Genomic DNA, 27,707 nt, shown 5'->3' with positions numbered 1-27,707 from the left:
ACGAAGCAGATTTTCCGGGAAAACTCTGGTTGCTCCCCTAGAGGTGCCTTTCAGGTTAAAATGGCTTAAATTGACACTTTTGTGATTATTAAAAAAAAATTTGCTTTAGATTTTTATAAAACTTTCTGAAAAGTTGTAACTAACTGATTTCTATATAATTTTGTTTGTCTATACTTCCTGATAACTCTTGGGTGTGCCCCAGGGGCTCTTTTAGGGCTAATAAAAACACTCCATTTTTGGAATTATTTTCCCATATTTGTCCAAAATTTCCTGTGTATGTCTATTTAGCAGTTTTGCCTGGTGCTGAACTCAAATATGTTAAGGCCTTCGCGACTTTTGGGGCTAAACAGAGTGTGGGGTGGGGGCAAATGGTGGACTTAGTCATTTCTTTTTTTGCATGGTGCAGAACTAAAATTTACATATGTTATGGCCCCGTTTGCTCATTTTCACCAGGATTTGACATCCCCTGAGGACTTTTGGTGCTAAATGAGTGGGGGGGGGGACAAATGTTGAACTTAGTCATTTTTTATGCCTCGTTCACTGTGCGCTCACGGTAGACCATGCATGGTTCACTTGTTGTTTTTTACTTTGCAGAACATGATTGAGTTTTTGCAAAGAGAAGAAAAAACAACATTAATATTTGGTCCATTTTTGGTCAAGAAGCCAATATCTTCAGACAGTCGGATTAGATAACACCAGATACCCTTACAGGTATTATCGATCTGGGCCAAAGTGGACCTGGGAGCAATGGTAAGTAAAGGAGCGACTGCACATTCCTCCACAGCCCCCAAATGAAGCCTTACGAGTGGATGTCTTTGAACGTCAAGATTTGAACCAGGTTAGTCTGATGTAAGTCTACTAAATATTTTTAGAAAATAATTCCTTTCCAGTTTGATAATTGGTGCGACATGACCTTAGTATTCTCACATATAAAATTTTATTAAGCTCAGTAAATACACGATATGCTCACACATGTTTGGTTCTCTAAAGGGCAATTTCTACTTGAAATCAAGAATGTTACTTTCTTTTGTTAAAGTTTCATTACTGTTGTTAGTTTTGTGTCTGTTCTTGACATTCATTGCATATTAGGGCCCTGCGTCAGTAGCGATTAAGTTAGCTAGTGTGAATTTTAACAAGGGTCACATTTGGTGCATGTCACGATAGTCTTAATCTGCAAATCTGCAAACAGAATTGTTCCCATAGATGGGTGACGTAAAGTTGAAGCAAGGGAAAACGCCATAAATAAAACAGGAGGATGTGAAAATATGTCTGTATTTTACATATTTTTTTCGATAATTCATCCCCCCCCCTAAAGTACCTAATATTTAGAAATTTAAAAAAATGTTAACTGGCAATTTAGATCAGAATTGGTAATTGTATCGAAATCTAGATAAATATTGGAATCGTTCCATGACTAATATATATAAGTGCATTGAGTGACTATATAGAAAAATAAATTCTAGAACACAAAAGATCACTCGTTTTAATGGTACCACTCTCGTCTTTGTAGCTCTTCAACTTTTTAAGTTAAAAAATAGGATAAGGCTTAACTTTTGGAATGACACTCATAATTAGATCACTCCTAGACCCATTGTCTCTAAATAAAACCTTCAATAAAACTCAGCGAATGTCTCCTTGTGTCTTTTTCCATCAAAAATCGTTTTATTCGTAGTAGTTGGTCAACATAGAAAAGTCAGATAATCAGGTATATATCTTAAAGTGTTACAAGATACTGATGGCTTCATTAGTAAAGGAGTGTATTTTAAAATATTTTTTGCTTCATTAGAAGTGTGAAGCATGAAAAATGTTTATTGAATGCTTCATCATCTTGCAGTTCACCAGATCGAATTTTCATTTGTTTTATTGTTTATTTATACATGGTTACATGAAAAGAGTCAACCTTGTTTAATACATGAATATATATAAGTTATGACTAGCCGTCAGGAGGATGAAACACTGAAAATTGTGTAAGTTAATTGCCATATATATTTTTCATAGTTTACTACATAGCTCTACTCACCTACTGAGCACTATTGGAGTAAATGCTAAAAGTCAATGCATAAAACGCATCTCATTAAAAAATTTCATGTAGATACATGAAATTATATATATTAATCCATAATATAAAGCTGAATGTCTGTGTGTGTGTCTGGTCACGAATAGGCTTCTATATGGTTGACTATTATAGAAAACTGATCACATATAATGATAGAAGATGTATCGAGACACAGGAATGGGTATGCTTGATGATGATTCATTAAAATTGTGGGGGTCTGCGTATGCGCCTGGTCCACAAAATATGGAAATAAAAAATTTAAAAATTAAAAAAAAAAACGTTTACAAGGGTTTTTGATATTCTAGGGAAACGTGCGACTTACCTAACTAGCACGTGTGCATAATTCAACGGGTCGAATTACAGATATAGATGTACATAATACTACTTTTATAAGTATGTTTTAACTTAAATAGGGATGGTATAAAATTGTGGGGTCAGCGTTCGCGCCTGGCCTCCATAGAATGGAAATAGGCACAAACTTTAATAAAGACTTTTCATATCTATCTGCGTAAGTATACTTTGATAATTATGTTCCAGTTTGAAGAAATATTGTATAATAAAATTATGGGGTGTTCGTTCGTGCCTGACCTCCATAGAATGGAAATATATTACAAAGTTTAACAAGGTTTTTTAATATAGATCCAGTGTGAACAGGTATGGTATAATAAAGTATGGGGTTTATCTATTTTATTTTTACTTTCATCATATTTTGCTTTGGTTTTGATACCCCCAAATTCGAAGCTATCTCTTTACAACCCTTCCTTTTCATAACTTATCATACTTTCATAAATCAGAATCCATTTTCTGTAGGCTGTTTTAGAACCCAGTCAACGGCGGGTACTTTTGCTAGTATATATATATATATATATATATATATATATATATATATATTTCTGTTGAAATATATTTTCTCATAATATATATCAATCCTTATTTGAGAAGCAATATAGTGAGAATAAATGACAAAATTCATGATGCTGTTTCAGATACTGTCAAGAATTGTAGAAGTCAACTGAATTAAAGGAATAAATTATAAGATGGTCAACATCATGAATTTTGGAATATAACGTTTTGTCATTTATTCTTTCTCTCTCTCTATATATATATATATATATATAACTACCTCATTTACTCACATAAAATTAATATACGAAAGTATAGATTTATGCGTAAACTTTAAGTATTTACTTCAAAAGTGCTCAATACGTAGGTAGAGCTAGTTAGTAATTTATAAAATATATATGGCGATTAAGCTACACTGAATATTCGGTCCACTATAGGATTCGTCAGGCTTATGCGCGAATTCTGTGGTTGTTTCTCGTTTTTATATATGTTGAGGATTTTAGTTGGCCAATCAGCTTTCTAGTATCCACCGCGCACCTTCCTATCAGCCAATGGGCATGCATTTTATCGAACAAAGGATCTGTTTTAGAACTAGGTTAGTGGTTTAAGGCAGACGATTTTCCTCATTTCTGCTCTTTTTTTTTTTATATAAATATACATATGTGTACACACACACATGCACACATGTGTGTGTGTACACATATGTATATTTATATATAAAAAAAAGGAAAAAAGAAAGAGCAGAAATGAGGAAAATCGTTGCCTTAAACCACTAACCTAGTTCTAAAACAGATCATTTGTTCGATAAAATGTATGCCCATTGGCTGATAGGAAGGGGCGCGGTGGATACTAGAAAGCTGATTGGCCAACTAAAATCCTCAACATATATAAAAACGAGAAACAACCACAGAATTCCCGCATAAGCCTGACGAATCCTATAGTGGATGAAACGCTGAATATTCAGTGTAGCTTAATCGCCATATATATTTTATAAATTACTATATATATATATACATATATTTATTTATAAAAGTGAACATGTCTGTGTGTGTCTCTGTGTGTGTACATTTTCCTAAGCAATAACTGTCAATTTTTAGTCTTACAGACTCGAAATTTGATATACAGAGAACTGGGATTTGGGAAAATCTATGTGATTAATTTTCGGCCAGAAATTTGGCTGTTAAGGGGTCAAAGTTTTGACCTTTGAGAACTCTATCGGACTCCGCTGCCAATTTTGGGTATAAACAATTGAAATTTTAGATATAGATTCCTTGGACATTGATCTAACTTAATAACTTGATTTGAGCCCAAAACAATAAATCTTAAGGGGTCATAATAGGGACCAAAATTAAAAAAACATTTGACCTCTGCGGTCTCTACTAAATTACTCAGACAATTTCTGGTCTAAAAATTTGAAATTTGACATAAAGTGTATTCAGAGATAGGACAAGCTTTTTAATCAGTGTGGGTAAAAAATTTGAGCTATCAATATGTATGTATGTATGTTTGCATGTCTGCCTAAAACTTTCAATAGAGGCGACGGATTTTCACAAGATCAGTATCGTTTGAAGTTCGACCCTTCAAGCGAAAAATTGGCTAAAAACATTAATTTCTTCACCCTCAACTGAGTACTTTTCTACAGAGAGGGGTCACTTTTTCGCCGATATTTTCGAAAGTCACTCCCTCTTTTCGATTGTCTAGCCTTACCTACGTCACTCACGGTTTGACGGTGGTCGTAACAGCAAAGACGTCACATTTTTCCCCCCCGTTCTTTTCCTCCTTCACGGTACAGGTTCGAGTCGGCCTTCCTACTACCACATTTTTTTTTTGCTCAACATACACATCCAAACACCCGGGCAACGCCGGGCTGAAATACTAGTATATATATATATATATATATATATATATATATATATATATATATATATATATATATATATATATAATTAAATAAGTTCAAATATATTTAACTAAAAAAACAAATAATATTTTTAGAAGTACTCAACACATATGTAGAGTTTTTTTTTTGTTTTTTTTTTAAAGTAAAATCATATAAAGACAAGAAAAGGTTGTATGCGGATCAATTCATGTTTATGTTGTCGAAACCTAGATCGATCCATATAGGGTATTTTTCTGATGTTTATATATATATATATATATATATATATATATATATATAACACATTCATTCTTTTGCGGACTGTTGTCCTGATTTTCGTAGTTGTTGTTTTAACACATTTTGGCCAACTCATCTAGGTGATTAACCAAAAGATGAAGACGACTAGAGGATAAGTTATCCGAAACGTGGTGATACAACAGCAACAACAATGAAGATGCGGATAACAGTTCGCAAAAAAATGAATACACAAATTATGAAGTCTTATCTCAAAGGACTTCAAAAAATAAAAATTTACATATAAATATATATATATATATATATATATTAGTCCTCGCGCACAAGAGCAGGACACAAAATGTTTTAAATAATAAAAGAAGAACAAGAACAAAGACTTTCGCTGGCGAGGACTATTATTGGACGTAACCAGTTATACAGCCCTTTTGAAATTTTCATCTCTATTTTTCTCGTTATGTACTGAATATTTTTTGATGAAACCTATATTAAATATGATCCTTATTAAATTTTAAAGATTTTCTATTCTGAAAGAAGTTTAAAAAAATGTAATCTAAAAAAGTTATTTTAAAGTATTTGTGAAAAAAAATTCAGATTTTCTTATTAAGACCTGTATTACAAACAGGTGGTTGCAGAAAATGAGTTGTGGTGTGAGGAGAAATACATACAAACTGAAACAGAAAGAATATTCAGACCTGTAATTAATAAATAAATACAAAGAGGGGGTTGCAAAAATGAGTTGTGCTGTGAGGAGATTCACAAAATGAAATGAAATTTAAAACTTTCCTTCTCTCTTACAGGGAGAGAGAGAGAGAGAGAGAGAGAGAGAGAGAGAGAGAGAGAGAGAGAGAGAGAGAGAGAGAGAGACAGACAGACAGACAGACAGACAGACAGAGACAGAGAGAGAGAGAGAGAGAGTAGACAGAAAAACAGCTGACAATAGCGAGAGTAATGGGAGGAGGTAAAAGACAATAGACTCACTAACAGGCTATTATGGTGGCTACCGTGGAGCTACGGTTATCAGAATATATAATTTTAAAGCAATCCGGCGTTATTTTTCGTCAAATTTAAAAAATATAGTTGAAAAACAAACGTCTGCACTTCTATCACTTCTATCCATTACATTAGTTTTAATGGTGAATTAAATAGTGTTTTGTTTACAAAAAAAAAAAAAAAAAAAAAAAAAAAATGTGAAATATGATTTTTTTTTGCTTCACGTGTGCGAATGGTACCCCCCATCCCAATTTTTTTTTAATCGAATGGACACTACATATATATATGTACTTATTGATTTGTAAATCGCCACTTGTTTTCGTCTCCTTTCACCAGCAACGACTATATCTCATTCCTCACATTGTGATAGCCCTCTAAATCTCTACTACATACATATCCCACATAATGCTTCAAGCAAGCTACATATATATATATATATATATATATATATAATATATCTATATATATATATATATATAAATACAAAATCAATATTTAAATATTTGTAGGAGGTGCTCACTTTCTAGCTAAGTTCCTATTTACTTGCCTCGCCACGAGGACAGTTAGACACAAGGTCAATTAATGTGAGGAAAATCCAGCTTCCCCAAAAAGGCCAATCTGGATAGAAACAAACATAAAAATTGTCTCAGTCATTAAGGATTTCTCCTTCACTGACAAACGAAGTGTAGCATCAGAATACGACACTGTGATCTTGGCCTGAAGTCTAGGTAAAGAAATAAAAAAAAAAAGTCTTAAACTGGAAAGTTTAACGAAATAATGTATCACTCGGATAAGAAATGTAATTTAAAATAAAAACCAAATTTATTAAAAAGGGAGCTGCAAAAATGAGTTGTGGTGTCTTACAGGTAGAGAGAGAGAGAGAGAGAGAGAGAGAGAGAGAGAGAGAGAGAGAGAGAGAGAGAGTAGACAGGAAAACAGCTGACAATAGTCGTATATAGACTTATTAGCGAGAGTAATGGGAGGAGGTAAAAGACAATAGACTCACTAACAGGCTATTATACTTTAAGAGAAAGGGGGAGGCGAAAAACATACGCACACACACACACGAACGCACACACACACACACACGATGCCATAACAAAAATAAACATTCCCATTGATAAACTATAACAATAATCTCGCCTGTTTTGTCTTTTACTTCGTAAACGATACCTAGGCAACCACTTTCTCCGTGTCCGGACAGTCCGGAAAAAATTCATCAATTGTTTTTGTGGAGAAAGAAGTGGCTTACCGTTAAAGCGGCTGTGCGTTTGTGCCTGCAGAGCACAAATTGAGAATCAAGATGGTGCCCGCATGCTTTTATGTGGAAAAAAGTCTCGTGGAATCTCGGAGAATCTCGTACCCTGGTTCCATAAATAATGAGGAAAGGAAAGCGGGAGGACAGATGATTTTTACTCACTAAAGCGAACGGACGTGTGTAAAAGAAGAGGTAGAAGAAAAGAGTGTGGTGAACGAAACAAACGACTCGGTTGAAAGTAGAGTTGTAACGAACACAAGCTATTTCGGCATGACATCAGGATTTAACCCCAATTTTTCCTCTCATCTCTCTCTCTTTTTTTTTTCGTGTACAGTCGCTGCTGCGCAATGCGCATGTGCAGCAGCAACTGTTGATTACAAAAGACAATTTAGCAGACGATAATGTCACCAAACAGTGATTATAAGTCATGTTTTTTTTTAAATTCATTTTTCACTCAAAAGTAAGACTTTAAAATAAAACAGAAAGCGTTCAACAATCAACGCCGACTAACGAACATAACAACAACAACAACACAAATTAAGTTATCTTCTGCTGTGGTCAATCAATCTGCCATCGATTTTTTCAAGGCTTATTGATACATTGCTTCTTCTATTTGTTAACTTTCTTAGTGGTGGTGTGTGGTGATGGCTTCTTGTTTTTTTTAATGAAAACCTCCTAAAAACGAAACAATTGAAAGATAAGTATTCAATTTTATTGTTGTAAAAATCAGTCATTTTGCTTTTACCAAAAAGTAAGCAAATTTCTCCAATTATTTAATTTAAGACGAATACTGGCAATAATGATGCGAAGAAAATTAATATTGACATTCTTCATTTTCAAGAAAAAACTTAAGAAAAAGAAACAAATAGAAAATATTATCTGAAAAACAATGAGAAAATAAAAGAAAAAAGTAATCAATGTTATGAAAAAAAAAACAACAAAAAAAATGATACAAGTAGAAAGAAAAAAATCATCAAAAAAATAAAATTAAAATACTGAGAAAACATACATAATATTATAATAAAAATATTATGAAAATAAAAAGAAACATTCAGTATTATTATAATAATTTGAACAAATGTCGTAATAGGCATAGACAATACAAACAGTTGAATGATTATAATTCAATTCATTATATGTCAAGAAAAAAATACTATTTTTTATAAACAAATTTTATTTAAAAAATTTGGCCTAAATAAAAATCAAAGAAAATTTTATGGTTATTACATGCCAAAAATAATAATTTGGAAAAAATTGATCCAATCATATAAAACTTCATTAAAAAGAAACTGAATTGAATGATAGTCAAAAGCAAGAGACTAACAGAGTTACATTTAATTTAGTAAATAAAAACTACATAAAATGAGTTGGTATGAAAAATTTCATGATTAGTCAATTGAAAAATTATTTTAAACATATCAACTCTATTGTACAAGAAGCTGATAAAATTGGCTTAATGAAAAAATATTGGAATATAGCCTTCCATTGTTTTTCAACTGAGCACATTTTAACTGACAGAACTGCCTGTCGGTATGCCCCATTGACTCAGTTGCAGAACCATAACTATAAATTCATGTATTGTACAAATGAATGCAATTGTAATCAGCCTCAAAGTTATAACGAACAAAGAATTGGTTGCAACAGTATTGCGAATAAAATTGCCATTGTTAATAATATTAATGATGATGTAGAAAATGAAAAATCGAATTAGCATATATCATTGGCTAGAGTTTGTAGCATTAATGAAGGCTGTCCAGACACAAATCAACAATTAAAATGTCAAACAAATCCACAGTATTTTGAATGTTTTTAATCCTCAGATGAAAATCTTTCAAATGAGAAAAATATTAGATAATTTTCAGAACTGCAAAAAAGTACATTCTGATGGAATTTTTTGTGCTGGCCAGAAAGATTGCACTGACAAGTTGGCTTTTTTAAGGCGAGTGGCATCTCATTCACAGTATTTAAGGACAATTCTTAGGAAAATGTATAGACTGCTGTCAATTAAAGATTGACTTCATAAATTTGACATTGCTATAATAAGTGGTGATTGGTTATTGTTTTCTACTTTGATCAATCAAAACAAGTTGGATTCTAATATTTCTGTGAAATAGGATTACTATTTTCTTGAAACCAAAGAAGAGATGCATACGGAGTCATATGTCACAATTAAATATAACAAACTTTTTACAAATTACGAAAAAGAAATTTACAATTTTAAATTAAACCATTGCGACATTTCCATAATGAGACACAAAGACTCTAAACTGTTTTAGTGGAAAAAATGAGGAATTGAAAAATTTGTGTCACAAGAAATATTAGAGATTATTCGATTGAACTATACTCTTCCTTGCAGTATTTGTAAAGCTCAGATTTCGTATGAGCATCATACGGTTCAAGATATGCAGCCATTATTGCCACCTGAAAAAGACTTAATAATTTACAGACAAACAAGAATTGAGGGAAAATTGCTTACTGATAATGATCCACATTTGGAATTACTGGGTTTTCCTAATTTGTATACCAAAGGCAAATTTGGAATGTTTTCAAATGAACGCACATACGGCAATGTGAGGCCATTTATGTTCATAAGGAATAGATTAAATCATTCTGATGCGAGATTTAGGAAAGATATGCAGTACCTAATGTTTTGTGCTGACAAAGCCTAATGTTTTGTGCTGACAAGAGCCATTGATGCTGGCATTTATGCAGTTATGAAAACTACCAACATGTCAAACATTACTTTTAGAGAATTTAAACACATATTACAAAACAATGACAAACAATTGGAAGGAAATTTGTCCATGATGATGTCTAATATGAGAGGATCCAAAGCATTTTGGTCTCGAAAATATAGTGATTTGTAAGCATTTGATGAGTATCATGGTGTGCCAACATTTTTCTTGACACTTTCTTGCAATGAATATTTTCTAAAATATTTAAATCAATTTTTTAAAAAGTTAAATGGCAAAATTAAAACAATTGGACGAATAAATAATAATGATATTGTTGCAGTGAGTGAACATTTTAATCATCGATTTCTGGCATTTATGAAAGTAGTTATACTTGCTGACAATGGTCCACTGAGTAAAGTTAATCATTATTTTTGATGTCTAGAGTACCAACACAGAGGTGCTCCTCATATACACATGAAATTATATTGTGAAAATGCCCCAGTTTTTAATAAAGATTCTTCATCAGATGTCCAGAAATATATTGAAACAAAAATTACTTGCCATCTTCCATCTCAATTTCAATCTCCAAATTTGCCATATTTGGTTACTAAATTGCAACGTCATACATGTACTGGATCTTGTTATCGCAGAAAATTTGTTAATAATAGATTTTACAACATTTGAAGATATGGATTTCCCAGAGGTGTTGGAAAGTTCAAGTTTAACACTGTTAAGGAAAGTGTTCAATCGTAGCAAAAAAGTACTAAAATTTTATAACTTGGAAAGAAGGCCTGAAGAACAGTATATTAATGATTATAATCCTGCACTTTTGATGATGTGGAAATCTAATATTGATATACAGTACATCTCGGAAAGTTCAATGGTATTGAATCATTATATCACCAACTATCAAACTAAATATGAAAAACGTGAGACTGAAGGTGTGTGGTCATTGTACCACTCTAAATCTCTTTATAGTAAATACAAAAGTGATGGTCTTTCATTTCTAGCCAAAGGAGATTTAGGGGCTTATGAAGTAGCTGATAAGTCGTTGGGACACGATTTGTTTGGAGCATCTGAGACTGTCATGTGGGTTGGTGCAGACATGCCTCAATATAGAACCCGTAGATTTTTGGCACAAAAAGAATTAGATAATCTGTCTTCTGATTGTACAGACTTGTACTATGGCAATATGGTTGAAACATGGTACCCTGATTCAATGGAAAACAAAAGCTTATATTATGTTGCTAGAAATTATGAGAGAATCAAATATTTAAAAATAAATGATCAAAGTGATGAAATGAAACTTAAAAATAACTTTGGTTATTTCTGTAAAGTTAAAGAAAATGTTGTTAAAACTCCAAATGTGAAATTAACTTCAGAGACAAAAGAGCACTTTTTTCATAATCTATTGATGTTGTTCAAACCATGGCGTCTGGAAGAAATTGATTTGCTTGATGGTTGTAATTCTTATGCTGAATCATTTAAGAAAAATGCCTCTTCCATCTCTGAAATTATGAATTATGTTATTGTTAAAAAAAAAAATGAATGAAGCAATTGAAAAGGCCAAAGTTTGGGAACAAGAACCCCAAAAATTCATTGAAAATAACCATGATGAAGATGATGAAAATGATTGTGATGGTCAAATTAATGTGATTGGAAAAGATGAATTTGATGGTGAGGTGGATTTAAACATGCCTCAAAAAAGACAAGTTACTCAAGAAAAAGTATTGGAAAATGAGCAAAACCTTAACCAAATTCAAAAGACTTTTTATGATGAAATTATTGCTAAAATTGAGCAAAGAAATTTCCATTGGAATGAGGAAAAAACAATTCCAAGATGCAATTGTGATGACTGCCCACAAATGCTGAAATTTATCAGTGGTCAAGGAGGTGTGAGAAAGTCCTTCTTGATCAATGCACTAGCAGATAAATTATCATTCATTTATCCAGCTGTAAATGGTCCCACAGTCATAATTTGTGCCCCAATACGCGTCAGTGCTTTCTTGTTGAAAGGATCCACTTGTCACAGAGTTTTTCAACTAAAAGTGCAGCATGGTTCTACACCAAAGTATGAAGAATTATCTAAAACTAAGCTTAAAGAAATGAGATCTATGCTTAGTTATGTAAGATTGTTCATCGTTGATGAAATAAGCATGATTAGACATTTGCAATTGACATTTATTCATCAACGTTTGCAAGAAATATTTCGTGATTCAAGAAAATTTTTTTTCCATTTGCAAAAATGTCCATAGTTACTTTTGGTGATTTATTTCAGCTTCCTCCTGTGAATGAAAAACCTGTATTTTCAAAAATTTCAATTTATGATGCAAAAAAATCAGGTTTAGGAATAGCTGGTCTAAATTTATGATTTTATTTTGATTATGATGAATTAACAATTAATATGCTACAAAAAGATGATACTGAAATCTTTGGTGACATTTTAAATAGAATTAGATTGGGATCACCAAATGATAACGACATTAAAATTTTAAATTCTCACAGAATTAATACCAAACGAAAAGCTAATCTATCAGAAGTTGCTAATCTTTTGATGGAAAAGCAAAAGGAAATGAATATAATTTGCATTTTGCCAACAAATGAAGCTGTGAAAGAAATTAATAAAATCTTGAAAATGTTGGAAATCAATGACATTAATACAGTTGAAATCGCAGCTGTAGATTCAAATATGAGACAAAAGTCTCATAATAAAAAAACTTAAAAAAAAACAGCCTAAAAAGCTTAAAGCTAACAAAGTTTCCAGTGCAGCTGGCCTTGAAACTGTACTGAGAATTGCGATTGGAGCTCGGTGCATTTTGAGACGAAATATTGATGTAAATAAAGGTCTGTGCAATGGTACTATGGGAATAATTACTGATATTAATTTTAAAAATGGCAATGTTTTTTTTCTGTGACTGTACAATTTGACAATATGGATGAAACTATTGACATTGAACACATACAAGCTGATTATAAAGTTTCACCAGGACTTTTTGTTACTAGAAATCAGATACCTTTGTCATTGAGTTACGGTCTTACTGTACATAAAACCCAAGGAATTTCGGTTGATAGCATTATAGTTGACTTAGGATCTGATGTGTTTTCAGCTGGAATGGCCTATGTTTCATTATCACGGGCAAGAAAATTGTGTAATGTTTATTTAATTGATTTAGACCCTTATAAATTATTAATGTGTGACAAAAGTGCATGGAATGAATATAATAAATTAAGAGCCAAAAGAAATAGACTTTATTTGCCCCCACTTGAAACATGCTGTGTAAAGTCACCAAATTTGTCATTTTATAAAACAAATAATTCGAAAAAGTGCAAAAAAGAAATTGATAGTGAATTGCTATTAAATGAAAATCCTCCTATAAAACACCTCAAAAGAATTGGCAAGAGTGACAGTTAGTTCAATTAGATTTAAAATTAATACAAGAAATTCTTGTTTTGCTAATTGTATTATTCAGATTATTCATCAACAGCTTCCTTATTTCACTAACATTATTAAAACAGATCCAACTATAGAATTGCCAATTCAACAATTGATAAGGATTTTAGTTCCTGGCAGCCACAGTGTTGCTGATTTAAGAGAAATGATGGGTGGAATATTTAATGATGGAGGACAACAATATGTTCTTGAATTTTGGGAACATTTATTGAACACATTTCCCAACAGTGCTGGAGAATTATTTGTTTTTGAGGAGAATAGAACCAGAAAATGTATCAGAAAACACAAGGTTTATTGTCAGAGACTGGAAAATGGTCAGTGCAATTGTAGACACCAAGTTGGCTGTCATTTACAGACTACTCTAATTGGAAATAATACCAAACAAATAACTCTTACACTACATCCCATTGATGGTCGCCAGTAATTTAAAAGTTTACTTAAAACTGATTCCTATGCCATTAAATATTGCAATGAGTGTCAGCAAAATACTGAACACTTGGAAAAAGTTACTTATATTTTTCCTGAAAGAATGAAATATTTGTGTTGCACTTAACCGATTTTCAATCATCAATGATGTTTTTAAAAGAATAAATGCTGAAATTATGTATTTTAATACAAAAAAAAGCAAAATATTTTTGGCACAAATTTCAAATTAAATGCTGCCATAATGCATACATTGGATACATATGTTTTTGGTCATTTCACTTTTATTGTGAAAAATGAAAAAAAACATTATTAGTGATTCTGTATATGTTTCTTGTAATATCAAATTTCCTTCTAAGATGAGTAACATTACTGCACTATTTTTTGAAAAACAATTTGACTTTTTACTAAAATTTAAGGATTGCATAAGATTATAACAAATTTAAAAAAAAAGGATCAAAATTGGAAAAAAAATGTTTGGTTTTCATTTTCTAGATTTCTCATTGTTTGTTAAATATCTTTAAATAAAATATAAAAACTGTCCTTTATTTAATTGTAAACACCTTTCCTTTTAAAGTATCCCAAAATGTTGCATTTAATAAAAGCATTGTAAATTTTTTGTAGTTAATTATTATTTAAGATCTCACACCAATTACTAAGCACTTGCATACCTATCAACCAGTGGATTTCACAGGTTTCAGAGAGACAACTACTATTACTGGTAGTAGTAGTTGTTGTTGTAGTAGTTTGTTGCACTTTAAAAAACATTATCTTTCATCTAGCAATTAATGATATGGATATAAAATTTTCAATGATTTTTTTTTTAAAGTGCAACAGAATGTACATTACATAAAATAAATCCAATGTAATTCTTTGATTCAATTTAAATTAAATTTTTATACCTTACTTTGTAAAATTTATAGAAGTGAACTTTGAAGATAAATAAATTTCAAATTGAATCTTGTAACTTTATTTTTAAAGCCTATAGTAAAAACAATTTGTTTAACAATTTTCATGCCTTGGATGAAATGCTTTTCTAACTTGTATATATATATATACTAGCATTTCAGCCCGGCGCTGCCCGGGTGTTTGGAGGTATATGTTGAGCAAAAAAAAAAAAAAAAGCGGTCAATTTTTTTAACTTTGACCCCTATTATGACCCCATAACATTTGTTTTGGGCTCAAATCAAGTTATTAAGTTAGATCCATGTCCAAGGAATCTATATCTAAAATTTCAAGTGTTTAGACCCAAAATTGTCGGAGAAGTTTGATAGAGTTCTCAAAGGTCAAATGGTTGAACTTTGACTCTTTAACAGCCAAATTTCTGACCGAAAACGGATTACAAAGACTTTCCCAAATCGCAGTACCCTGTATATCAAATTTCGAGTCTGTAGACTGATAATTGACAGAGTTATTGTGTAGGGAAATGTACACAGGCAGACACTTTCCATTTATATATATATATATATATATATATATATATATATATATATATATATATATACATGTTTGTGTGTGTGTGTGTGTGTGTGTATATACACACACACAAAATTCAACCAAACAAGCAACTACGACCGAACGGTCCACAGAGTTTAATAATCATTGGCATATATATATATATATGTGTGTGTGTGTGTGTGTGTGAGGGGGACATGTATAATCAGAAATGCCAGCAAAGAATAAAAAATGAAGCTGCAACTTATTAATAAGAAGAAGCGATTCCCTTGGCTTGAATAATATCTTAATAACTCCTACAAAGAATGCTGACTCCAGACTCAGATTCGCCAGCTCAGATATGAAGAATCGAGCGAAGGAAAAAAAAAAATCAGATTCCTGACTACGACTTTTCACCTTTCATTTCAATAAATTATTTTGATGGCGTTTTGTTAAAATTTTGCACCAACGTTTTTTTTGGTTTGTTTTTTTAAGCTTTATGAATTATTTTTAAGGAACATGTTTGTTTTTTTTTTAAGGCTCCTATGCAATATGGTCGTGTTCGTTTTCTAAAGGAATTTATTTTTAATATCCAATTAATTCAAACATAGGAAGAGAATACTGACTGAAATACATTCATTTTTATCTTTACATATATCTATTAATATAATCATACTAAATGTGAGTTAATCAACGTTCGTGTTCCGAAAGCTTTTTACCTTTATCTATTATAATAAATTCGTACTCCTGTTTGTTTGTTTGTCCACAATTTGATTAATAGATACAAAAGATACACTGTTTCACAAATTAATTTTCATACTGAAAACAAACTTATATACACTTTTATTCCAGAACGATTTCCATATATAGTATTCAAGAACGATTTCCATATATAGTATTCCAGAACGATTTCCATATATAGTATGTATTCAAGAACGATTTCCATATATAGTATTCCAGAACGATTTCCATATATAGTATGTATTCAAGAACGATTTCCATATATAGTATTCCAGAACGATTTCCATATATAGTATGTATTGAAGAACGATTTCCATATATAGTATTCCAGAACGATTTCCATATATAGTATGTATTCCAGAACGATTTCCATATCTAGTATGTATTCCAGAACGATTTCCATATGTAGTATGTATTCAAGAACGATTTCCATATATAGTATTCAAGAACGATTTCCATATATAGTATGTATTCAAAAGAAATCTGCATTCAATGAGTAACCTAATTTGCATATTACATCAAAGAAAATTTATTTCAATAATTTATTTTAATAGCTCGATGTTATTGTTTGTTGCAATAGAATCGTTTTAATTCTTTTATTTAGAAATATTATTTAAAGTTGATTTACTTAATTTATTTTTAATTTAATTTGATTTATTTTCCATTATTAACAGTTGAAATCGGTTGTGTTTAAAACATGGTAATGACGTCACGAATATGAAGATTAACAGATACACCATGTTTCCGGTAAGTCTGGCTGTGGAACATGGGCAGGAGATATTGCCAATAATGCTGCAATAACTAAAAGGAAAACTTTGATAATCACTAAAAGTGAAATATCTCTCTAAAATCTGTTCGTTATGTCCATCCATTTACCCATTAATAAGATAGTTAACTAATTAGTTATTAGAATACTTGTCTTTCTCTTATTTCTCTGATAAAAAATATTAATATTCCGTATTCCGCGCGCCACAAATTAAGCACCACCCCGTATCTAACACGATGTAACTGTAAATTAATTCAATATTTTTATCCTAACTTTTTTACCATTTAAAAGAAGCTTCAAATAAACTGCTAATATTAATAAAAAATGTTTACACCAGACGAAAATAATGAAAATTCGAGACAAAATTCGTATTTACATTATCGATGCTTTAAAACAACGTTCCTGTTTAGTGATGTTTTTGAAGTCGTAAATACACCCACGTTTTAAAAATCTAGCAAAAAATCAAATAATAGTCATATTTTCCTGAAACTTTCGATACTTATTCATTTTTAAAATAACTTGCATATCAAAGTAGGTTTCGTTAAATATACGAGAGGAAATTTCTTTAGGCGTTCTACCCTCCCCTATATTTTATGTTACGAAAACTAACCAAAATAAATGTAGCCCCATAAAAATTTTAACATTTTTTAAAGCTTAAGAGTTGAATAATAAAAAATAGTTTATATATATATATACCTATTTTTTATTATTCAATTCATATTTACCTATTTATAAAGAATCGGAAATTGTATCGGAATCGGAAAAAATATTGGAATCCGATACAATTTCCGATTTTTTATAAATATGTAAATATATAGCTATAAAGTTGTTATTTTTCACGATTACCGTAAAAACACGTGTTAAATGTGCAGCTATTTTCTTAAACGTAAGGATACACTTCTGAGGGATGATCCATCGATTTTAGTTTAACTAATAGATTAAAATCAATAGGTATTCATTATTTTACTATTACTATCAGCAGTTGAAGAGTTTTCTTGAAAGAAAATCAAATGAAAAAAGCCAATTAAAAGAATTCTTTTGGGCATCGGAAAATAGGCACTAATATTTACGATTCTGATATCCAAAAAAGTTCCGATTTTTTCGATTCTCCTGATTCCGATTAATCACCCCACACTAAGATATATATATATATATATATATATTATATATATATATATATATATATATATATAACCCATTTTTTTTATTTCACTGATCGTAAAGCAGTAAATAAAAATGGACATAAAATCAATATTATATTTTTAAAAAACTCAACGATTTTCTCGATAATATAATTATTTGAATTACAACAAAAAACAATTCTAGAAAATAATTATTTTTGAAAAGATTTAAATAATATTAAATTTCAATATTCCATAATATGAAGTCTAAACAAAGATTTTTTTTATAACAGGTTTCCAATATAAAAAAAAATATATATTCATGTAATAGAATATATAACTCTTGGTAATGTTAAAATCGGAAATCCAGCATCGGCCAAAAAAATATATTCGTTTTGATATGATAATTTGAATTGATGGAGTATCAACTTTATTTTTTGCGCCTTTTTTTTTAAGTACAGAGGCCTGTAAGTAACAGTATCGTTATATATATATAAGTTTCGTCAACAGAGATGACGTTAAAATTTTATTTTATTAACTCTCGTCTGCGTAGTTCGTTAAACAAATATTTATTTTATAAAAAGTAAGTCTTATATTATTTTTCATCCATTTTTTTATTGTAAATTTTATTTATTCATAAATCTCTGCATACAAATCGTATAACAAGTTCATCGATTAATGTATATATTTTTAATTCTTTGCGGTTTTTTCCTTACATCTTGATATCATTAAAACGGACTATTTTTTTTCGTAATATCTGAGAAATTACTTTTTTGGAACTTATGCACATATGCTACCGTGCTAAAATAACGTTAGTGTTTAGAAAGCCGTTCTAAACATGGGAAGGGGGAGTTTTGTAACTATTTTGTACTTTCACCTGACAATTTGATTAAAAAATATCGTAAAACTCGAATTTAACTTGAAAGTATGATTTTAAAAAATAGCACGATAAATTAAGTACATAGGCGCCATTTTTATTACAAATAGCTACGATTTATTTGATGCAAAATAAAATTAAAAATATGCTGTCCAAATATTAATATTTTTTATTTAAAATAAAAAAAATTATAATATTAATCATTAAACTCTATAATAACACAATTATTGTAAATTAGAATAGTACGCAGCCAACTGTTTAACTTTTTTAAAATTTTATTTAGAGGAATATCGAAACCATTTTGTCAAGTTATGCATCAGAAAAACTTGAATTTCCAGTTTTAGTTGGAGCATATAAAAAATGCAGGAGAAAATAATACTTTACGAAACATAGCCAAAACAATGGTTTTTCAATAATTATGTATTATAAAATAAGAATGATTACTAATATTTATAATAATCGGCACAAATACAGATATCAAAACAAAATTGATTCTATGTTAAGAATGCCAGCCCATCGGCCTATTAAAATCTTCTACTGATACTCATGACATACCTCATGATGCCCTACCAGATTTTAATGATACTTCTAAAACTATCCAGCTCTTTAATTTCGTTGTTAGTGCCCTGATATTTTTTTTTACAAACAACCCGATAATTTTATGTTTGGCCTAAACAACACATCTTGTATATTTGGTGGTTCCACCCCTGATCCAAATGTTGCTGCAACTTGTGTTCACTGTATTGAAATGTTGAGCATTTCAAATAAAAATTAAAAAAAAAAATGGTGCAGGTTGTGGAAAAAAAAAGATCTTTAAGTCACCTGAAATGGCTACAGATAAAAATGATTTTATTGCAGTTAGGAAATTATTTTATAACTGTTTGTTAAATAATGTTCCTGCATCCCGCGTTCATCAATTGATGAAAAATATATTCATCACATTAAACATTAATGCAGTTTATTTACTTATTCTAACGACTAATTACCGGTTGGTAGGAGAGCTAGGATTTTTGTCAGACTATAAAACAGCTGAAGCTATTCTAACAACCGGTACTTCAGCATTAACAACAACTCAAAATGGTGTGCACGGGAATGTAGTTTTATTAACAGAACAATCTGTACATGTAGTGTTATTGCAGCAACTGGCAGATGGAGCTTTTGCAGATTACAAAAAAACATTTGTAGCAGTCTTCAAAGCTTGGCAAATGCTTATTCATCTGAATACTAACATTAACAGTGATTACTGTTTATAAATGATCTATAATATAGATCTCACCTGTCTTTAAATATATGTAGGTATGTATGTCGCGCAAAAACTTTCGACAGAGGCGACGGATTTACACGAGATCGGTAGAGTTTTGAAGCTCGACCATTCGGACGACAAATATCGAAAAAATGGCTAAAAACATTAATTCCTTCATCCTCAACTGGGCACTTTTCTACAGGGAGGGGTACGTTTTTTCGCCAATATTTTCGAAAGTCATCTCCTTTTTTTCGATTGTCTAGCCTACGTCACTTCCGGTTTTGCGATGGGCGCAACAGAAAACACTTCACTTTTTTTTTTCACGTTTCTTTCCTCCTTCACAGTACGGGTTCGAGTTTGCCTGCCTTCTACCACTTTTTGTTTTTGCTTAACCCACACGCTTATACACACCTCCACTTTCTTTTCTGCCTTTACGTCGTGGGTTCGAGCCTGCCTGCCTACTACAGCTTTTTTTTTTTTGCTCAACACACCTCCAAACAGCCGGGCAACGCCGAGCACCCAGGCTAGTGTATAATATAAATGTCAATAATATAAATTTTTGACAGGTCCCTGGATGCGTATGTTTTACACATCTGTAGAAAATCAAGCATCTGTTTGCAACACATTGTTGACAAAAAAACAAAATAAAAAATTCTTTTTTTTTTACATGGTATGCACCATTTATCAAGGCCCGGAAGCCACTCGGGGATAAGGGTTATTGCGTGTACAGTAACCAATGGAATAACATCGTAGTAATCGTTAGTAATTCTTTCAATAGAATCTGCCGTAAACAACCCGATGAATATATTTCAGGTAGATTAGGATTCTAAATGCTGGTTTTAACAAATAGATGACCCTTCCCTCTTCACCAAAAGAAATTGAATTATTTGCCAACATATTCAAAAATTGTTTAAATGAAATTATATGTCTAAGAATGCAATATGAAAACGATTTTCTGTTGGCTGATGGTACAAATGAGTCCATCTTATTATCAGCAAGATCACATACCATGTTTGTTGAAAGTGTTATTAGGGAATTCTGTGGAAAAAAAAATCAAACAGGTACCCAATTCTAACATAGAAAATGTAAGTAGCCTCATAAAGGCTGAAAGAAATAATATCCAAAATTTCATTAATATTTTAGATAATGAGTTATTCGGGTTAGTATCAATTCGTCGTCCATCAAATAGACGACGATGTGACGAACAAATCCTAGAAAAGAAAACCTTAACAAATGAGATTTATCAGAGGTGAGTAGGTAAAACAAAGTAGGAAAATCCGACAAACGCGAAGGAAACTGAAACGCTTATCAGATTTTTCTGTTTCTACTTTGCATTTGCATTTTCCTGGTGAGCCAGATGGTTTCTAGTCACGTGCAAGCGACTCTATAAGTCAGTCCAGCGGTCTGTCCGTAACACTTTTGTGCTTGGCCTTTTTGGTTAAGATCAAAGGTCTGTTGTTAATAGATGCTGTTCTTAGCTTTTAAAGCTTTTCTTGGCCTTTTGGCCAAGATCGGGGTGTGGTGTCTGTTCCGGCAGATGCTGCAGGCAGGGACCGTGTGTGGGGGCAACCCCACATATGGAACCTTGGTCAATGTAGGGGAAACTCTTCATACCAGTTATCACTATCTGGCTCCACTGCTCCCCGGGGAGCTGGTCTCCATTTTCCCTTCACTCCTCACATGGGGAATCGGCCTTGTGCCTGGTTTGCTCGGTGGGGGAGCAAATAAATACCCTTTTCTTGGCCTTTTGGCCAAGATCAAACTGTAGTATCTGTTCTTACTAGGTGTACTTATGTTTGTAACTTTGTGATATAAAGTGAGGGATCACTTTTTTGTATTAATTTAATGTAAAATTATCACCCACTTTACAACCAGTCAGTCTCAAAGCCATTCAAGTCATTTTCCATTTCATTCAAGTTGTTTTTTGAAGGATTCCAGTTATTTTTAAGCATTCAAGTCATTCTTAAGGTCATTCAATTCATCCTTAAGTTCATTAAAGTCATTCTAAGTCATTTACTTTTTATTTATTTAAGTCATTTCAGCCCATTTTTCGGTCATTTTAGTTTAAGAATTTCATGTCACTCCTATATTCACACATTCATTCATTACATGAGAGCACGCAACTAATGGCTATCTGCCTTGTTTTTTTTTTTGGCCAACCTCCATGCCATACTTTAAGAATCCATTATCAGACACACAAACATAAGTGGCATATCGAAAGTGAAAAATGTCTTTTTACTGGAAAAATTTTACGTTTACATCCAGAAAAATATCACATTTGTTATTCATGTGATTTCCTGTTGAATTTTATTACTTTAACAAATACGAATTTGAAACAGATTTTCTGAATAAGGACTTGATATTTTGTGTAGAAATAACTTATATTAAAAAAAAGCAAACAATATAAAAAAAATATTACTGGTTTAATCGCATTACATATATATAATAAAAATCGGAAATCCAAAATTGGTCTAAAAAAATTCGTTTTGATTTGATTATTTGAATTGGTGGAGTGTCAACTTCATTTTTTTGTGCTCTTTTAAAAAAAGTACGAAGGCCTGTAAGCAACATTATCTTTAGATACATAAATGTCAACAGAAGACGTTAAAATTAATTTTATTTCATTAACTCTCGTCTATGTAGTACGTCAAAAAATCTATTTGTTTTACAAAAGGTAAGTCTTATATTAGAACAGACTTTCTAGATAAGGACTTGATATTTGTATAGAAATAAACAATATTAAAAAATAAACAATATTAAAAAAAATAATATTAAAAAAATAAATAATAAAAAAACCTATTACTGGCTTCATTGTGTTGCATAGAGTGGAGGACTGTATTTTTTTTAATATAAGCAAGCGAACAGAATAATTCATAACTTTTTTTCCTTTTCATTTGAAATACAATTTCAATGCAATTGTTAAAAAAGAAAAACTAATAAAAATAAGTTTCATTTTGCAGTTGATAGAATACATTTATTTATTGTATAGGAAAAAATATAACCCAAACGAATTAATAAATACATATATATTCAATTATTAATTTTTCCAAATCAATATAATACAAATGTAAATATGAAAATTCGATTAGCAAGAAAAAACAAAACGTTACTTCCATGAAAAAAGCTTCTTTCTCAGAACTGCACGTCTGTGGACTGTCTTCCGTTCTGCTTTCCAGCTGACTACAATCTGATTGTCTTCAAGTCCAATGTAAACAAGTGGATCGGCTCATCAAGAATTTCAGTTCACAAATTTACCGAATTTCTATTATTAACAATTACTGTATTGTTCAATTGACTACTGTACACTCTTAAACCTTATCCTCGAGTGGTCTCTGGGCCTTGATAAGTGGTGATGTCTATGTAAAAAAAATTAAAAAATTAACCATTATAGTACCGATGATCATTCGTAGAATTAACACAGAAAATAATGTACACACGAAATGATGACGCTGCCGGTATTGTGTAAAACGGCATCGTTTTACACATATCTTCGGAGATGCCGAATATAATATTTAGCCAAATTCAATCTACATTCAAGAAGTAACCTCATTTGCATATTACATTTAAGAAAACCTATTTTAATAATTAGATCCATGTTATGAATTTTTTGTTGCAATGGAATTGTTTTGATTGTTCTATTTAGAAATATTATTTTAACTTGATTTATTAAATTTGCTTTTAATTGAATTTATATTTAATTTTATTTTCAATTATTATTAGCCAACACCAGTTGCCTTTGAAAACAGAAGTAAATTTATTTAAGCTGTGTGAGTTATTTCCCCTTTGGACTATGAAAGGTTTTTCCTCGTTTAATTTTTATAGACGAAAATGGATGTATTTTATACTTCCATGAATCCAACGTGTGGCCTACTTTCAGGAAAATCTTGTATCTTAAATAGTGACTAAACCATCGGCCCGACAGTATGTTTCAACCTGACACTATCAAGTACATACAACTAGTATATATATATATATATATATATATATATATATATATATATATATATATATATATCTTAATATTAACTTTTATCACTCCTATAAATCGTGTTCTTTATTCTTGATTTATTTATTTTTAAGTTAATTTATATTTAACTAGCCTGAGTGCCAGACGTTGCCTGGGTGTTTGGAGGTGTGTGTTGTGCAAAAAAAAAAAAAAAAAAAGGTAGTTGGCAGGCAGGCTCGAACCCGTGATGTGAAGGTGGAAAAGAAAGTGAAAGAAAATCTGACGTCTTACCTCTGTTCCATGACGCGACCGGAAGTTTGAAACGTCAAAATTAGGCAAACTCAATCCTACCGATACGATGACTTGCAAAAATGTCTCACTCCTTGTAGAAAAGTCCCCAGTAGAGGATGAAGGAATTAATGTTTTTTTGGCCAATTTTTCGATATTCGAACTTCAAAGCGATACTTGTGAAAATCCGTCGCCTCTGTCGAAAGTACTAGGCAGACATACAAGCATACGTTTAAACAGACAGATGAGATTTATATTAGAGATATGTAATGAATTATTTTTAGCCAACACCAGTTGACTTTAAAAACGGAAGTAGATTCCAATTTAATTTTCATATACGAAAATGAGCGTGTCCTATGCTTCCATAAATCCAACATGTGATCACTTTAAGGGAAATCGTGTTAGGATATTCTATGTATCTTAATAGTATGTGACTAAACCCTCGGCTCACCAATATGTTCTAGCAATGCCGAGTATATGCAGCTAGTATTTTCATGACATAAAATGCATGCTAAAATATACTTTAGTTTGGGGATAATTATGTTGGAACATGAAATTCTCTTTTAATTGTCCAAATTGGTTGGATTTTATAATTAACTGAACAATTCATCAATCTCTCCCTCTCACTTGTCTATGTATGTCTATGGCCCCTTAAACTCCCATGTAGCTTCAACCACTCTCGAATACTTCTTAATTTATCTCTGAATATTTAGACTAACAGTGACACTTTTTTGTTGTCATCTAATTTACCTGTATGTGTCTATACACACCACAAACATATATGTAAATTAGATAGCCAAGTAATAAGCTGTTTCACTTTATCCATCCCCCTCTTCCAAGTTAACTACCCCCAAGCGTGTGGAAAGGTTAGAGTGAAGTAAGGAACACAAACAAGACCTCCACTAGAAAACTGGAGAGCACTGGGGTCTTTGGGGAGGCTTTTTACCAATCAAACTTCATGGAAAACTAATGGCCATTGCCAACGAGAGATCAAAGGTAAGCGGCTGTTGCAATGACATGAAATCAGCTGTAATGGTTATAGAGAGAGGAGGGCACATTCATTTTATCTATCTCTACTATTATATAAAAGAAACTTTGTGCGTGCGTGCGTGTGCGAGTTCATTGTATGGCATAAAAGTCTACTTCTAGCTACGGTATAGCTGGAAATGTCTTCTCAATTATTAAAACATTTCTGTCTGGTGGGTGCATATGAGTAGTGGTTGATGGGCAGAAATCAAAAGCTCATACTATTAATGCTGGAGTCCTTCAGGGTCCTACTCTCTTCCTGATCTACATTAATGATCTTCCAAATCACATCCTTACATCATTCGTAAACATTTTTGCTGATGACACTACCATCTATGGTAGCACATCTAAGACTGTAAACGACCAAGTTCTCTCCCATACTCTTTCTTCTGATCTTGAGCGGATAGTACAATGGGGGAAAAATGGCTGGTTACTTTTTTACATCAACGCTCTGATCCCCATCTGGCATCAATTGAAATAAATGGCTCTCGTCTCGGGGAGGCTCCATGTTTTGACAAGCTTCTGGGCCTGACCTTTATTCCTGAATTAAAATGGAATATATACATTCGCTGGAAAAATGGTGGGATCCTTCTATCGATCCAGTAGATATCTCACTTCTGATGCAGTTCTCTATCTATATAAGAGCCAGGTACGTCCATGGATGGAGTATTGTTGCCATATATGGCCAGGAAGTGCTAGAAAGACCTTATCCTTCCTTGATAGAGTTCAAAATAGACTTTGTAGCCTGGTGGGGGAACCCATTTTTTCTTCCCTACTACCTCTTTCTCACAGAAGAGATGTTATAAGCCTGTCTCTGCTTTATCATTATTTTAATAGTAAGTGCTCGTCTGAGCTGCAATCTATGCCCGCCTTACCAAAATTTCACAAGAAACTCTCGTCTAGCTGAAAACACTATCAATAATTTCTCCCACCTTTTACTGGTGTCTAAACCTAAACGTAGATTCCATGAACAAAGCTTCGTTCTTAGAACTGCACACCTGTAGAACAGTCTTCCGTTTACCTGCTTTCAATACGGTCGTCTTCAAATCCAACATAAACAAGTTCTTGATGAGCCATTTCTCCCTTAATTACTCCAATTTACCAAATTTACACTACTAACGATTACTATGATATTGTCCCATTGACTACCATACACTCTCTAACCCTTATCCTTGAGTGGCCTCTGAGCCTTGATGTGTGGTGACTCCTATGTAAAACAAGTGAAGCATGCATGGTCCCCTGTGAGTGCTCAATGAACTAGGCATAATAAAATTACTAAGTTCAGCATTTGCCTAACCTATATTTAGTCCCAAAAGTTCCAGGGGACGTCAAATCCTGATGAAAATGAACAAACGGTGCAGTTTTAGGTCTGATCATATGTAAATTTGAGTTCTGCACCATGCAAAAAAAAAATGACTAAGTCCATCATTTGCCCCACCCCTTTAGCCCGAAAAACCCCCAAGGCCTTAAAGTATTTAAATTTGAGTTCAGCACTATGCAAAACTGCTAAATAGACATACACAAATATGGTAAAATAGTCCCAAAAATGGAGTGTTTTTATTAGCCCTAAAAGAGCTCCTGGGGCACACCCAACAGTTATCGCGAAGTATAAACAAACAAAATTATGTAGAAATCAGTTAGTTACAACTTTTCAGAAAGTTTTATAAAAATCCAAGGCATCAATTTTTTTTAATAAGCACAAAAATGTCAATTTTAGCCATTTTAACACTAAAGGCACCCCTAGGGGTACAACCAGAGTTTTCCCGGAAAATCCATTCTGTTACTTTTTTACTCATATCATGTTTAATGTTTGTGCAAAATTTCCAGAAAGTCTAAGGTGTAGTTATTGAGAAAAGTGCGGACAGACGAACGGACAAGGGAGAATTTACAAGTCCACCTTCCTTTTGTTGGGGGACTAAAAATGGTGCAGGAATCAACAGTGGAATTTCCACTGGATTCCAGTAAGTGTTGAACATTACTTGTTAGTAATATACTTTTGGAATATAGATAAGATTTGCGAGATCCAATGGATTAATAATTGACGGATGGCATTCTTTGGGTCAGTCGTGGCATCTTATGGGACTATAAATCTGCTTGGTTAGTTTGATCATGCGACTTAGAGACATTTGATGTTAGATTTCTGTTGCCAATACATTTTTAGTGATGTTAAACCTACATTGTACTAATGACTCACTGATTATCAAGACCTGAAAGCTACTCGAGGATAAGAGTTAATGTGTTTCTCAGGAAGACGGTGAGACAAACACTTAGGATTAGAGATGATGGTTAAAGGCAGGCAGAATTTAATTATCTGAGAAGACAACTCAACAAGAAGTTATAAAACTTGGACTTGAAAACTGTTTTGGTCATCTGCGAAGCAGTTCCGTGGTATTGTGCTTACCAGATGGGTAATTCTTTGAAATAACCACTGCGTG

At 31.9% G+C, this 27,707-nt stretch overlaps 1 long non-coding RNA gene and 1 pseudogene across 1 annotated transcript in view; one reads left to right on the top strand and one right to left on the bottom strand.

Moving 5' to 3' along the window:
- The window catches only part of LOC145293240 (uncharacterized), a 1,271,116-nt gene that overhangs the window by 451,928 nt on the left and 791,481 nt on the right, over positions 1-27,707 (bottom strand). The window lies entirely within an intron of this gene.
- On the top strand, positions 21,743-21,877 carry LOC145293472 (U2 spliceosomal RNA; annotated as a pseudogene).

This window comes from Euprymna scolopes, chromosome 14 (genome assembly GCF_053919585.1).
Source record: "Euprymna scolopes isolate OS-2025 chromosome 14, ASM5391958v1, whole genome shotgun sequence".
Lineage (NCBI taxonomy): Eukaryota > Metazoa > Mollusca > Cephalopoda > Sepiida > Sepiolidae > Euprymna > Euprymna scolopes.
This window is presented reverse-complemented; position numbering and strand designations above follow the sequence as displayed.